Below are 14,147 nucleotides of genomic sequence, written 5' to 3' on the forward strand. Positions count from 1 at the left end.
CTGTTGTTCTGACTTCCAGTCATCTACTCTGTGATTCTGCCTGCCTCACCAGTAACAATACCAGTAAAATAAATTTGCAGAGGATGATTTTCTAAGTTTACAAGTGTTTAGAGATAATTTTAAAGTAAAACATTTGTTATAAAAAATATTTTAAAACTTCAGCTATTTCTGTTTCTACTCACTACAGAACACATCTGAGAGGTTCAAAGTTTCAGTATGTCTAATGCAGGTGACTGGGATTTTATAGTCCCCATGTCACCTGCTGGGTTGTAAACAACTACTGCTGGTGTCATTTGGAAAAACCTTTTTTCAAATCTTGGAAATCCTACAGTTGCGTGCTGTGTTGCCTCACCAACATTCCTCCCAGTAACTACAATGCTTCTATAAAATAGTTCAAATTGTCACTTACGGGTCTGTGTTTGAACTGTTTAACATTGTGAATGTAAAAATTAAACTAATTTGCTTTGTAGCACATAGCAAAAATATAACTAAATGTATTCCCCAGACTATACAAATATTCCCACCATTATCCAAAAAGAATTAGAAGAGTCACATATGAACTGAACAGCAGTTAGTCTTCTTTCAGATATTTAGTTTGCCCTAAAAGGATGACAAATTTTTAGCAATTTAGCCTGCAGTCAGTCATGGTTTATTTAGGGAACGCTTACCCAATACTAAAGTATGGAAGGTATAAAATGATATACAGAGGAAAGGGGAAATATGGTATAAATTTTTCTTGCTGATTTTGTATTTTTGGTTCAGGACTTCATGGTCTGCCTGGCCTTATTATAAGTAATTATCCGAAACTGTGGCATATTCTTTCAAAGTCTCCTCTGAGTCTACAGTAATGAGGGCTAGTCTAAGACACATAGGCACCCTAAGAAGGTTCATAATTTGATATTCCTTCAAACAAATATTGTCAAACTACTATTTGACTTTTTTTTTTTTTGGCAAGAAGATGCTGGGATCTACAAGAGGGAGAAGGGAAAACAAAGAATTGCAGATGGCAATACCGTGCTGTCTTGAGGAATTCATCTCCGAAGTCCAAGTTCCAAACATACACGCATTTTCCACTTTGCAGAAGACTAGAAAGAATTTCCTGAGTTAAGAGTTTAACATGACAAGGAAGATTGGGGAACCAAAGCTATCCCTAAGTATCCCATCTTCCAGTTTTTTACAGAACTTTCCCTGAAGACAGTTCTAGGAAGCACAATCTTCTTCATCCTCTTAAATTTCTGGAGGTGTTTAACTGTCTAGACTAAGACATTGAGCAGTTTCCATGCTGCTCTTCCCCTTAAACCAGTTCTGACATTTTCAGCATTTATTGTAGTTGTCTGAATTTTGAGACAATTATTACCTCTATGTCTCATAAGCATTATAGATTTTATATATTTTTTAAAATTTCTTTACTTTCTCTGAAAACAAATGGGCAAGTCTCATTAGAGATGGAGGAGATATATAAGTATGCCAATTCTAAACAGAAGGGAAAATTAAGCTTATATTCATCAGAGGGATTCCATTCTTCCTCTCTCTCTTTCTCTCTCTTCCTCCCTCCCTACCTTCCTCATTTCTCTTTCAGCAATCTTCCCTTTTTTCCTTAGACACAATATCACGTCAAAAATTCTTTTTCTGGCTTAATTTCCACATGCTAATTCTTTCAGCTAAAGTTTGTCACAGCCTTATCTATTTCCTTGAAACTTACCTTTTGGTGCCATATGTCTTCAGAATAATAACCATGGACCTGATGAATGATGACACACAGAGATGCAAGTGAGTTCCTTGGTAATTTGTATTATTGAATTAATTAATATAAATTTAGACTAAGCCAGCAGTGAGGGGTTTTTTTCCCCTAATGGGTAGGCCATTTCAAATCCCTTAAGTAACATCAGGTAGGAAACTTACTAATAGTCTTTAGGTAATTATTTATTTAGGTAATTTAAACACCTGCTGAAACATCTCTATTTAAATCCAGGTTGATTAGAATTCAGAATCACCTATGAATGCCATTTACTGACTTTGTGCTCTGGGACAGTCATGAAGTCACTTTCAGTCTCAATCTCCTCACTGGAAAGTGGAGATATTAACAGTACCTATTAATATTAATTCAGACATGGGTTTGAGAGTCAAATGGAAAAAATGCACATAAAGTACTTAGTAGAGTGTGGGAAATAGAAGGCATGTAATAAATATTATCTGCTGTTATTGGTGTTATTTATCCCAAGTAATCACTAAAATAATTAGGATCTATTGGTTTAATTTAATACAGTCCGTGTTCAAATATTACAGAATATATATTTATATTACATATATATATATTACAAATACTACAGAATAAGTAGCAGAGTTTAAAATTATATTATATTTAGAGTATCTTCCCACCATGGGGTCTAATGACTCTGATTCGTACAACTATGAATTATACTTTTGAATGTGTCCAGTCAAATATAATTCTAAATACAATATTATTAATGTACTTTTCATTTTTCCCTTTTATTATTTTGTAGATGTTTAATAGCGACCTGGTAGAACTGAAAAGCAATGAGATTCTAGTGGCAATTTCCTTAGTTTTACTTGAGTATCCAATATAATAAATGTAGGGGTGACTGTTTTATTGATTGAGAAAGTGAAACTAAAATCACCATTGAAACAAATGGAGGTTGATGATTCCTCCATCACTTTAGATGACATAACTGTTAAAGACCATTTCTTTAGGGATGTGTTTGCTGTCAAGTCCTATTGACATCAGTGAAGATGCCTTCATTATCGGGTTGCCCTGACTGGATGTTCATGCAGTGAAACTTAGAAAATGCCAGTAAACAGCAACAGTTTGATGATTTTAATGTTTTTGCTCTTTCAAATCTCAGATTTTTTTTTCTAAATGGCCAAAGGCAGTAACGCCAGACAGGCTGTCCAATTGTTTGGCTTAAAAATCAAACTGAACTCCTAAGTCCAGTTATATCTTTGTGACAGATTTTGAAACAGACCACCAGAGCTATACTACAAACTGTCAAAAAAAAGTGGTTTCAATTCTGTAGCTTCCCCAAGGCCTGGTTACCATTTGGTATTCTTAACTTATTGAATTTTCACTCAAGCAGTCGGGGTTTCTGAGAATTGTCAAGCTGTTCTATCAGAAAGAAAAGCTCATTTGTAGAATGGCCATGTAAACATGGCTCAACCAGAATCATGTCAATTTACTAATTTTCACCTCTCACATGAATATATGTAACATTTGAATATGACTGTGACTTGGCTCAAAATAATCAATTTATGGAGAGTTCTTGATGCAATGAGTACAGATAAAGAAAGGATGAGGCTTAATTTTGTATCAAATTTAAACATTTTCTTTCAAATGAATATGTATACTGAAAAATGGTTTTATAGATTATACAAATAGGATGTAGTAGTTTTTCTAAACAGAGGAACATTTTAGAATACATTTTTTTCTAAAAAAATGAGTGACAGTAGTAATTTTGTTTTACACGTTCTTGACATATTTCATTTCCACAGCACTATTCATAGTTTCTTATATTCCTTTCAAAATGGAAACATTATGGACCTACCAATTATTAATGGCCTTAGAAATTCAAGTAATTTACAGATTATGAATAATCTAGATATGAATTAAAAAAGCAAGCCACACTTCCACGTATGTAGCTAAACATTTGCTTAAAAATGAGCCAGGTTTGTTTTTAGCAAGAAACCAGGTGGATTTTTTTTTTTTAATTAGATCTTTTTTTTTTTTTTTTAAACACTATTTTATTTATTTATTTTATTTATTTATGGCTGTGTTGGGTCTTCGTTTCTGTGTGAAGGCTTTCTCTAGTTGTGGCAAGTGGGGGCCACTCTTCATCACGGTGCGTGGGCCTCTCATTATCGCGGCCTCTCTTGTTGCGGAGCACAGGCTCCAGACGCGCAGGCTCAGTAGTTGTGGCTCACGGGCCTAGTTGCTCCGCGGCATGTGGGATCTTCCCAGACCAGGGCTCGAACCTGTGTCCCCTGCATTGGCAGGCAGATTCTCAACCACTGTGCCACCAGGGAAGCCCCAGGTAGATTTTTAGAAGTGCATTTTAGAGACTGTATGACATAACCTTCCCATTTTACAGATATGAGGAAACTGCATGACAGAAGGTAATTAATCTACTCCTGCTCTTACTTGTATCTATAGCATCAGAGCCACAGCTATCCTGATTCCCAGTTCTGTATGGTTTGCCATGAGTTCATGCTACCACCATATAATCATTTATTAATTCTTTAGGCCAGGAGAGAATGGGATGACACAGTCAAAGGGCTGAAGGAAAAAAATTGTTAACTAAGAACATATTACCTGGCAAGGCTGTCTTTCAGAAATAAAGGAGGGATATAGACTTTCCCAGACAAACAAAGCTGAAGGAATTCATCACCACTAGACCTACCTTAATAGAAATACTGAAAGTAATTCACCAAGCTGAAATGAAATGAAGCTAGTTAGTAACATAAAGACATATGAAAACATAAAACACATTGATAAAGGTTAAGTATATAGTCAAATTCAGAATACTCTATTATTGTAATATGGTGGTGTGTTAATTGTTTAACTCTAGTATAAATGTTAAAGGATAAAAGTATTAAAGAGTGACTATAGCTATAATAATGTGTTAATGTAAGCAATTTAAAAAAGATGTAAATTGCAATGCCAAAAACAAAAAATTGGGCAAAGGAGTAAAGGGGTAAAATTTTTGTATATGATCTAAATTACCAGCTTAAAATAGACTATTATAACTATAAGATGATTTATGTAAGCATCATGGAAACCACAAAGAAAAAACTACAGTAGATAAAAAGAACAAAGAGAAAGGAATCAAAGCATAGCACACAGAAAATCATCAATTTACAAGGGAAGACAGCAAGAGAGGAAGAAAAGAACTATAAAACAGCCAGAAAATAATTAAGATGGCATTAGTTAAGTCATTATCAATAATTTGTTACTCTAAATGTAAATAGATTAAACTCTCCAATCAAAAGACATAGAGTAGTGAAATGTATTTAAAAAAAAAAAAAGTCCAACTATATGCTCTCTATAAGAGAATCATGCGATTTAGCAACACACATAGGCTCAAAGTGAAGGGATGGTAAAAGATATTTAATGCAAATCAAAACAAAAAGAGCAGGAGTAGCTATACTATGAGAAAAAATAGACTTTAGGTCAAAAATTGTAACAAGAGACAAAGAAAGTCATTATATAATGATAAAAGAGTTAATTCATTAGGAGGCCATAACAATTATAAATACATATGCACTCAACATAGGAGCACCTAAATACTAACAGATCTGACAGGAGAAATAGAGAGTAATACAATAGTAACAGGGGATGTCAAAACCCTACTTTTAACAATGGATATATCATAGAGACCAAAAAGCAATTAGGAAACATTGGACTTGAACTCTACTTTAGGACAAATGGACATAGCAGAAATATACAGAACATTGTATCCAACAGCAGCAGAATACACATTATACTAAAGTGCACACAGAGCATCCTTAATGGAAGATCATATGTTAGGTCACAAAACAAGTTTTAGCAAATTTAGGGAGACTGATATACAAAGTATCTATGTGGAAACCACATATCAATAACAGAAGGAAAACTGTAAAATTCACAAATAGGTAAAAAATAAACAACAGCTTCCTGAACAACCAATGGGTCAAAGAAAAAAATCAAGGGAGAAATTTTAAAATATCTTGAGGCAAATGAAAATGAAAACACAACAAACTAAAACCTACAAGATGCAGCAAAAGCAGTTCTAAGGAAAGTTTATAGAAATAAACACCCACATTACAAAAAAAAGAAATATCTCAAATAAACAACCTAACTTTATATATCAAGGAACAAGGGGGAAAAGGAGACTAAACTAAGACCAATATTAGTAGAAGGAAGAACATAACAAAGATCAGAATAGAAATAAATGAAATAGAGACCAGAAAAACAAAGAAAAGTTCAGTGGAACTAAAAGCTGGCTTTCTGAAAACATTTTTTAAAACTTGAAAAATTTTTACTAGATTTGTCTTAGTTAGTTACTAGACTAACTAAGAAAAAGAACACTGAATAAAATAAGACATTAAAGAGGAGACATTACAACTGATAATAAAAATACAAAGGATCATAAGAAAATACTATGAAAAAATTGGATAACCTAGAAGAAATGGATAAATTGCTAGAAACTTAAAATCTACCAAGACAGAATCATGAAAAAATAGAAAGCCTGAACAGACAAAAAATGAGTAAGGAGTTTGAATCAGAAATCAGAAACCTCCCAACAAAGAAAAGTCCAGGATCTGATTGTTTTACTGGCAAATTCTAGCAAACATTTAAAGAAGAATTAATGCCAATCATTCTAAAAGTTTTCAAAAATTTGAAGAGAAGAAAACAATACCAAACTCATTTTATGAAGCCAACATTACCCTTACACCAAAGTCATACAAAGACACTACAAGAAAATAAAATTACTAGCCAATATCCCTAATAAATATAGATGAAAAAACCCTCAACTAATTACTAGCAAACAGAATTCAACAGCATAGTAAAATGATCATACACCATGACCAAGTCAAAATTTATCAAGTAGGATTTATCCCTGGGATGTAAGTTCAGCTCAATATATACAAATCAATGATTAAGGCACACCACATTAATAGAACAAAAGATAAAAATCATATGATTATCTCAATGGATTCAGAAATGCATTTGACAAAATTCAACATCCTTTCATAGTAAAACTCTCAACAAATTGGGTGTAGAAGAAATGTATCTCAATGTAAAAAAGGTATCTATAACAAGGCCATAGCTAACATCATACTAATATCAGGAACTAAATAAGAATGCCCACTTTCACCGCTTTTATTCAACATAGTACTGGAAGTCTCTTCAGGCTTCTTAAATTAGGCAAGAAAAAGAAAAAAAAGGTATCCAAGTTGGAAAAGAAGAAGTAAAACTGTCTCTGTTTGCATATGACATAATCTTATATACACATAGAAAACCTGAAAGACTCCACAAAAAAACTATTGAAACTAAGAAATAAATTCTGTAAAGTTGCAAGATATAAACTACATTACAAATCTTTGGTAACCAAAACAATATGGTACTGGCATAAAAACAGACACATAGACCAATAGAGCAGAGTAGAGAGCCCAGATATAAACCCAAATAGATATGGTCAACAAATTTTTGATCAAAGTGCTAAGAAAAATAGGGAAAGAATAGTCCCTTCAATAAACAGTATTGGGAAAACTGGATATACACATGCAAAAGAATGAAATTGAACTCTTATATCACTCACAAAAATAAATTTGAAATGCATTAAAGACTTAAATGTGAGATTTGAAATCATAAAACTCCTAGAAGAAAACATAGGAAAGAAGCTCCTCAACATTGCTCTTGGAAATGACTTTTTTGGATATGACACAAAAGCACAGGAAGCAAACAAACAAACAAACAAACTATACAACATAAGAGCAAAAAACCAAATACTACCTTTTTATAATGGACGAAGGACCTGAATAGACATTTTCCCAAAGAAGACATACAAAGGACCAACAGGTACATCAAAAGGTGCTCAACATCATTAATCATCAGGGAAATGCAAAGCAAAACTACAATGAGACATCACCTAGCATCCTTTAGGATGGATTTTATCAAAAAGACAACAGATAACAGGTGCTGGCAAGAATTTTGAAAAAAAGAGAAACTTTGCATATTGCTGGTGGTAATGTAAAAGGGAGAAGTCATTATGGAAAACAGTATTGTGGTTTCTCAAAAAATTAAAGTAGAACTGCCATACAAGCCAGCAATCCTCTTCTAAGTATATATACAAAGGAAACAAAATCAGTATCTTGAAGATGTATTTGCACTTCCAAGTCCATTGTAGCATTATTCACAATAACCAGATATGGAAACAACTTAAGTTTTCATTCATGCATAAATGGATTAAGAAGATGTGATATATAAATGTACATATATTATATATGTATATATATATTTATATATCATATCTTTTTATACATACATTCTGTTATACATATGTGTATATATATATTATAATGGAATATTATTCAACCATGAAAAAGAAGGAAATCTCCCATTTGCAACAACATCAATAAATTTAGGAAACACTATGCTAAGTGAAATTAACCAGACAGAGAAAGACATAACCATATGACTTCACTTATACACGGAACTTTAAAAAAAATTAGAACTCATAGTAATGGAGAGTACATTGGTGGTTATCAGGGCCTGAGATAGGGGTAGGGGAGATGGGAAGATGCTGGTCAAAGGGTCAAGTCTTCAACTATAAGACGAAGAAACTCTGGGGTTCTAATGTACAGTACGGTAGCTATCGTTAATAACAGTGTGTTGTATACTTGAAATTTGCTAAGATAGTAGAACTTAAGCCTTCTCACCACATACGCAAGAAAGATAAATACACAAGGTTGAGAAATGTGTTAATTAACCTGATTGTAGTAAATATATATATATACACATATATACATAAAATTATCACATTTGTACACTTTAAATATATACAACCTTATTTGTCAATTATACCTCAATAAAGCTAAAAAAAAGAAAACTATATCTGAGTAACAATTCCATCTAAAGCAATGAGAGAACAGAGATGACTAGCAATTTACAGCTATATTTTATGACATCATATGCTAAAATATGAATGGGCACAGGGCTTCAGAGTAAAGAAAACATTATCTTTATATATTTTTTTTAAATAGCAAAGATTGGGATAAATTTAGTCATTAAATGAAATATTTTAGCTAGTTGATGTTTTATGAATAGCTTACATAACTGGCAGAGACAATTAAAAACATTACTGAAATATCCCTCGGTTAGCCAATTGATCACATGCTTCATCTAAAAAAATTCATCATATACACCCTGACAACAAAATAATACACACAAAAATTATTCTAACATCCAGATTAGCTTCACTTTTCTTCTTACTGGTTTTCTGTTTCCTTCCACAAGTTTTAGTTACACTCTCAATAAGTCATTTAATATTCTTAGAACATTTATTCCTCTATAGAAATGCAGCTACTGTTTGCTTTTATTTCTAAAAATATTTTTTTCCAGCAAAGTTTGGAAACATCTCTGAGGTATGTTTAGGGAGACAGGTACCTATTTTAGCAAGCTATTATGAAAAATAGCATATATGCTTCCATGATTTCTTGAAAAACATATCTCCCTGAAGTACATGTTACATTAGGATGTAAGAGGTTTCTATGACTAATTTAAAATGTTCTTTGTTTCTCAAAGAATAGTCTAAAAATAAAGTTCTAAATATTTAAAACATTTCTTTGATTAGTGCTTTGCATCGTGTAGCTCTTCAGGGGATGTTTAATAAGATCTAATGATCACAAACTGACATAAATCCTTATAATGGAAAATTCAAATTAGATACAGTAACACTCACCTATTAAGACTGAGACAGAGTTAACACCTGAGATGTTTTTTCTCTCTTATTTCTTATGTTTGACTTGTCACACTTATTTTCATTGATATGCTCATTAATTTACTTAATTGTTTTTGAAGGACAGTAACACTGTGGCAAAATCATTGAAACCAGCTGATAGACCATTCTACAGAGTTGATACATAGCTCATCAGGTACCCGAATAAATGTTGGATAAAGTAGGATTGAAAATAATTTTCTAATTTGTAATTTTCTGTTGTCTGTTTCTTCTTATTAGGCATTTTAACATTACTTTTTTGCTTCCCTCCTCTTTGTCAAGCTCTCTCGCTCTCTCTCTCTCATGCAATAATCATAATTACCATTTATACCTTGACAAAACTGAATTTATCTCCAAATATCAACCTGTTATTATGTCCTATCCCTTTGAGTCCTCATGCTTTTTTCTCTGCTAGGATCAGTTGTCATACTTAAGGTATGTTCTCTTTGCATTTTGATCACATAAAATATTAACTCTACCTTTTATCCCATTGTTATCATTCCCTCTAGTTACTTAATTATTACTTTATAGCTTAAATCAAGTGTTTTTATCTAATATTTTCAAATTTCTTTGTATCACCTAGTTTATAGACAAAATTTGGGGTTTTATATATATATATATATATACATTACTATGGGTCCATCAATCATGGGATTTTCAAAATTTTTATGGTCTTTTATGAATATCTTACATAACAGACAGGGACAAATAAAAGAATTTTGGACTGAAATGTCCCTTGATTAGCCATCCGATTATACACCGATTCTAACAATTTTCATCATACACCTCTACCGAAATAATCCCACAAATTATTATTCTAACATGGAAATTAGCTTCTTATTGGTATTTTTTTTGTTTTAAAAAGTTAAAAATCACAAGTGAATATTCAATGCAGCAAACCTTACTATCAATGATATTGAGTACATAAGAAATTCCTGGGGCTTCCCTGGTGGCGCAGTGGTTGAGAGTCTGCCTGTCAATGCAGGGGACACGGGTTCGAGCCCTGGTCTGGGAAGATCCCACATGCCGCGGAGCAGCTGGGCCCGTGAGCCACAATTGCTGAGCCTGCGCGTCTGGAGCCTGTGCTCCGCAACAAGAGAGGCCGCGACAGTGAGAGGCCCGCGCACCGCGATGAAGAGTGGCCCCCGCGTGCCACAACTGGATGAAAGCCCTCGCACAGAAACGAAGACCCAACACAGCCATAAATAAAAATTAATTAATTAATTAATTAATTATTTTAAAAAAGAAATTCCTGAGGATATAAATAATAAAGAAGACAATAAACAAAAGGAAACCTAAATATTTTTCACTTTAATTTTGCTGAAAAGTTATCAATGATTTATAGAACACCATATAAACTTCGTGGGGTTTTTTTTGGTTCAGGTAAGAACTATTAATGGTAGCCACATTTTTTAAAAATATGACAGTCTCATAGAGAATGTTATTTTTTCCATTAGAACTCAAGCCATTAAACCCATTATCCATTTTTGTTTCCTTGTCAATGCAATCTGTCTCTTTGCTTTGCCCCTATTAACACCACATTGAAAAATTGAATCGGTTCCCTAAGTTAGTCTCTAACCTCTTTTATTATTTGAAAGAGAGTTTAGTGCTTGGAAACTTGTTCAGGGAAATAGAATTCCCTTCCAAAAATTTTCTGCAGCACAAACATCAGTATTGCAAACATGTTCACCAGTGAGCCCCTGGCCTGTTTTTGAAGAATTGCTGAACAAAATGACTGAGGTCAATATAGGATCTCTCAGAGGCTCAGCTAATTTATATGTTACAGGTGATGCTGTTCGCTTCAGGTTAAAAGCCACTGCATTCTAAGGCCCACTGTATGTGGGGCGTATGGGAGTGGGGGGATTGTTTGTCTGGCCTATGTGCTTTGGGACCTAAAAAGAAAAACCTTAATATATTTAATTGCCAGTTTTAGATACCTTAAAAGATGCTCCTTTTTTAATCCAAGGTAGATTCAAAAATTAAATTCCATATTAAATTATTTTATTTATAGTTTGCTAAAACTACAGATCATTATTAAATATAATTTTCCTGTATTGGATCAGCTAGAATAATTTGAGTGCGAATGAGGTCATCTAAAAAAGTCAAGGTTTTTTTTTTTTTCTCAGATGTATGGGAAAATAGGATAGACTAATTAGCAAATTTTAGCCACCTCAGCCATCCTGAACTCTGATCTCTGTCTCCTGGTCTCCTCAACTCAGTGAGACCACTCTGCCTGCTGTATGGATTCTTCTCGCCACACTATGGTCTCCAAAGCTGGACTCCTCCTCCATGCAAACAGCCAAGTTGACTGTAGGGCTCATATCATTGCTTCCTTTCAAAGGGATAACAGTCCTGCACTTTCAACTCTCCAACGAAACGACTAAAAACAGTGGTTTCATTTATTCTGTCCAGTTTTCTATTTTTTGTTCTTTACAGTGAGAGAGTAAGTCCTTTCTCATTGACTCCTCATAACAAGAAGCAGAAATCTCTTTTTATTTTGTAAGTTTATTACCAAACTGAACAACAATAACTAGCTATAGTTATTTTTATAACTTTTTCCCTTTAACCTTTGCTTTAATTGTATAACAACTTATTCTGATATAGAGATGCAATCTTCTGATTCTATTTATCACCCTACTCAAGTTCTGTGTACTTTCACTTTTTTGCTTCAGGTAGAAGACCTCCTTTTAACAATTTTTGTAAGGCAGGTGTAGTGGTGATGAACTCCCTCAGTTTTTGTTTGTTGGGGAAAGCCTTTACTTATTCGTTATATCTGAAGGATAACTTCGCTGGATTCTTGGCTGACAGTTTTCATCTTTCAAAATTTTGAGTATGTCACTCCACTCTCTCCTGGTCTGTAGAGTTTCTGCTGAGAAATCTGCTGATAGCCTGATGGGAGGTCCTTTGTAGGTTGCCATCTTTTTTTTCCCTGACTGCCTTTAAAATTCTTTCTTTGTCATCGATTTTTTGACAGTTTTGATATAATGCGTCTTGAAGAAGGTCTTTTTGCATTGAAGTAATTAGGTGTTCTCTTAGCTTAAAGGACTTGTATATCCAGTTTATTCCCCAGATTTGGGAAGTTCTCAGCTATTATTTCTTTAAATAAACTCTCTGTTTCTTCTCCTTCTCTTCTCCTTCTGTGATACCCATTACACTTATGTTGCCTTTCCTAAGGGTGTCAGATAGTTCTCATAGAATTTCTTCATTTTTTTTTAGATCTTATTTCTCTCTTCTCTTCTACCTGTATTATTTCTAGATTCCTATCTTCAAGTTCACATATTCTGTCTTCCATATTGTCTGTTCTATTTCTAATGCTTTCTAATGCATTCTTCCTCTCATTTATTGAGTTCTTCAGCTCCAGAATTTCTGTTTGTTCATTTTTAGAGTTTCAATCTTTTTAATAGAGTATTCCTTCCGTTCATAAAACCTGGAGAGACAGGTTCATCCAGAGAGATATAGCAACTGAGATTGACTTACATGGAACAGAGCTGCTGGAGCAACAAACTGGTAGGAGTAACAAAAATATAGTTTTGATGAATTGCTGGAGGCTGATTATGGACCTGTTGAATTGTTGAAATCAGGTTAAAAAAAAAAAAAGCTTTACCTACAGAAGAAAGGTGTTCACTACTTCAGTTGTGCCAGCAATGAAACAACACATCAAGCACCATGAAAAACCATGACAACATGGTATCACAAAAGAAAATGACAATTCTCCAGAAACCAAGCTTAAATGACACAGAATATTGCAATATAACTGATAGAGAATTCAAAATAGCTGTCACAATAAAAAACAATGTACTACAAGAAAACTTAGAAACGCAGTTCAATGAGCTCAGGAATAAAATTAACGAAAAGCTCAACAGGTTAGTAATTACTTTCTTTTGTTTTTCAATAGGTGGTGCTATAGCACAAGTTTTGGTTTCTCTTACCTACGCTGCCTCTGGCTATCTTGGAGAACCAGCACTTGGCATCTTCCACAGCCTCTGCCAGAGGTACTGTCCAATGCTCTTGTGGTCGCTGTTTATGGGTCGCTGGTGCCTTGCTGCTGCCGGTGTCACTGTTGCTGCTGGCATAGTCACCGGGCACTGGGATGGTGGGTACATCTGCCATTTCCAGTGTCGCCTGAGGTTCGGGCTCTGCTTCCATAGAGGGCAGGGGAGCCAGGGTCGTGGGTGCTTCTGCTGTTTCTGAGGTTGTTGGATTTGCAGGTGCTGCCACTGCAAGTGGTGGTGCCACAGTTGCAGGTTCCTCCATGGCTGGAGAGGCGGGGTCACAGGTCCCACTGTAGCTGCTGCCCGACTCCTTGTGGCGGCGGGCACTGCTGTAGCTGGGAGGCTAAATGTGTGCGTATCACCTCTCCTGCTTCAACCATGTGCTCTGGGGCCGCAGGCTCAGCCAGAGCAGCCAGGGGGCTAGGCTCACAGGCACCACCTCCACTGTTTCCAGGGTTATGCCTCTTCTATGGGATCCAGTCCGCCCACCTTTAGATGTACACATGTGTGGGGCTCTGTGGCGTCCTGGAATGTTGGGCAGAGGAACCTTTGTTGAGTTATGGATGTTCAGCTGGTTGTAGATTGAAGGGGAGAGACCAACGGAATATCTCAGGCAGCCACGTTGCTGACTTAATGATTCAATTTTATTGCTTCTTCTCATATC

Source organism: Balaenoptera acutorostrata, chromosome 17 (assembly GCF_949987535.1).
Source record: "Balaenoptera acutorostrata chromosome 17, mBalAcu1.1, whole genome shotgun sequence".
NCBI classification, from domain to species: Eukaryota; Metazoa; Chordata; class Mammalia; order Artiodactyla; family Balaenopteridae; genus Balaenoptera; species Balaenoptera acutorostrata.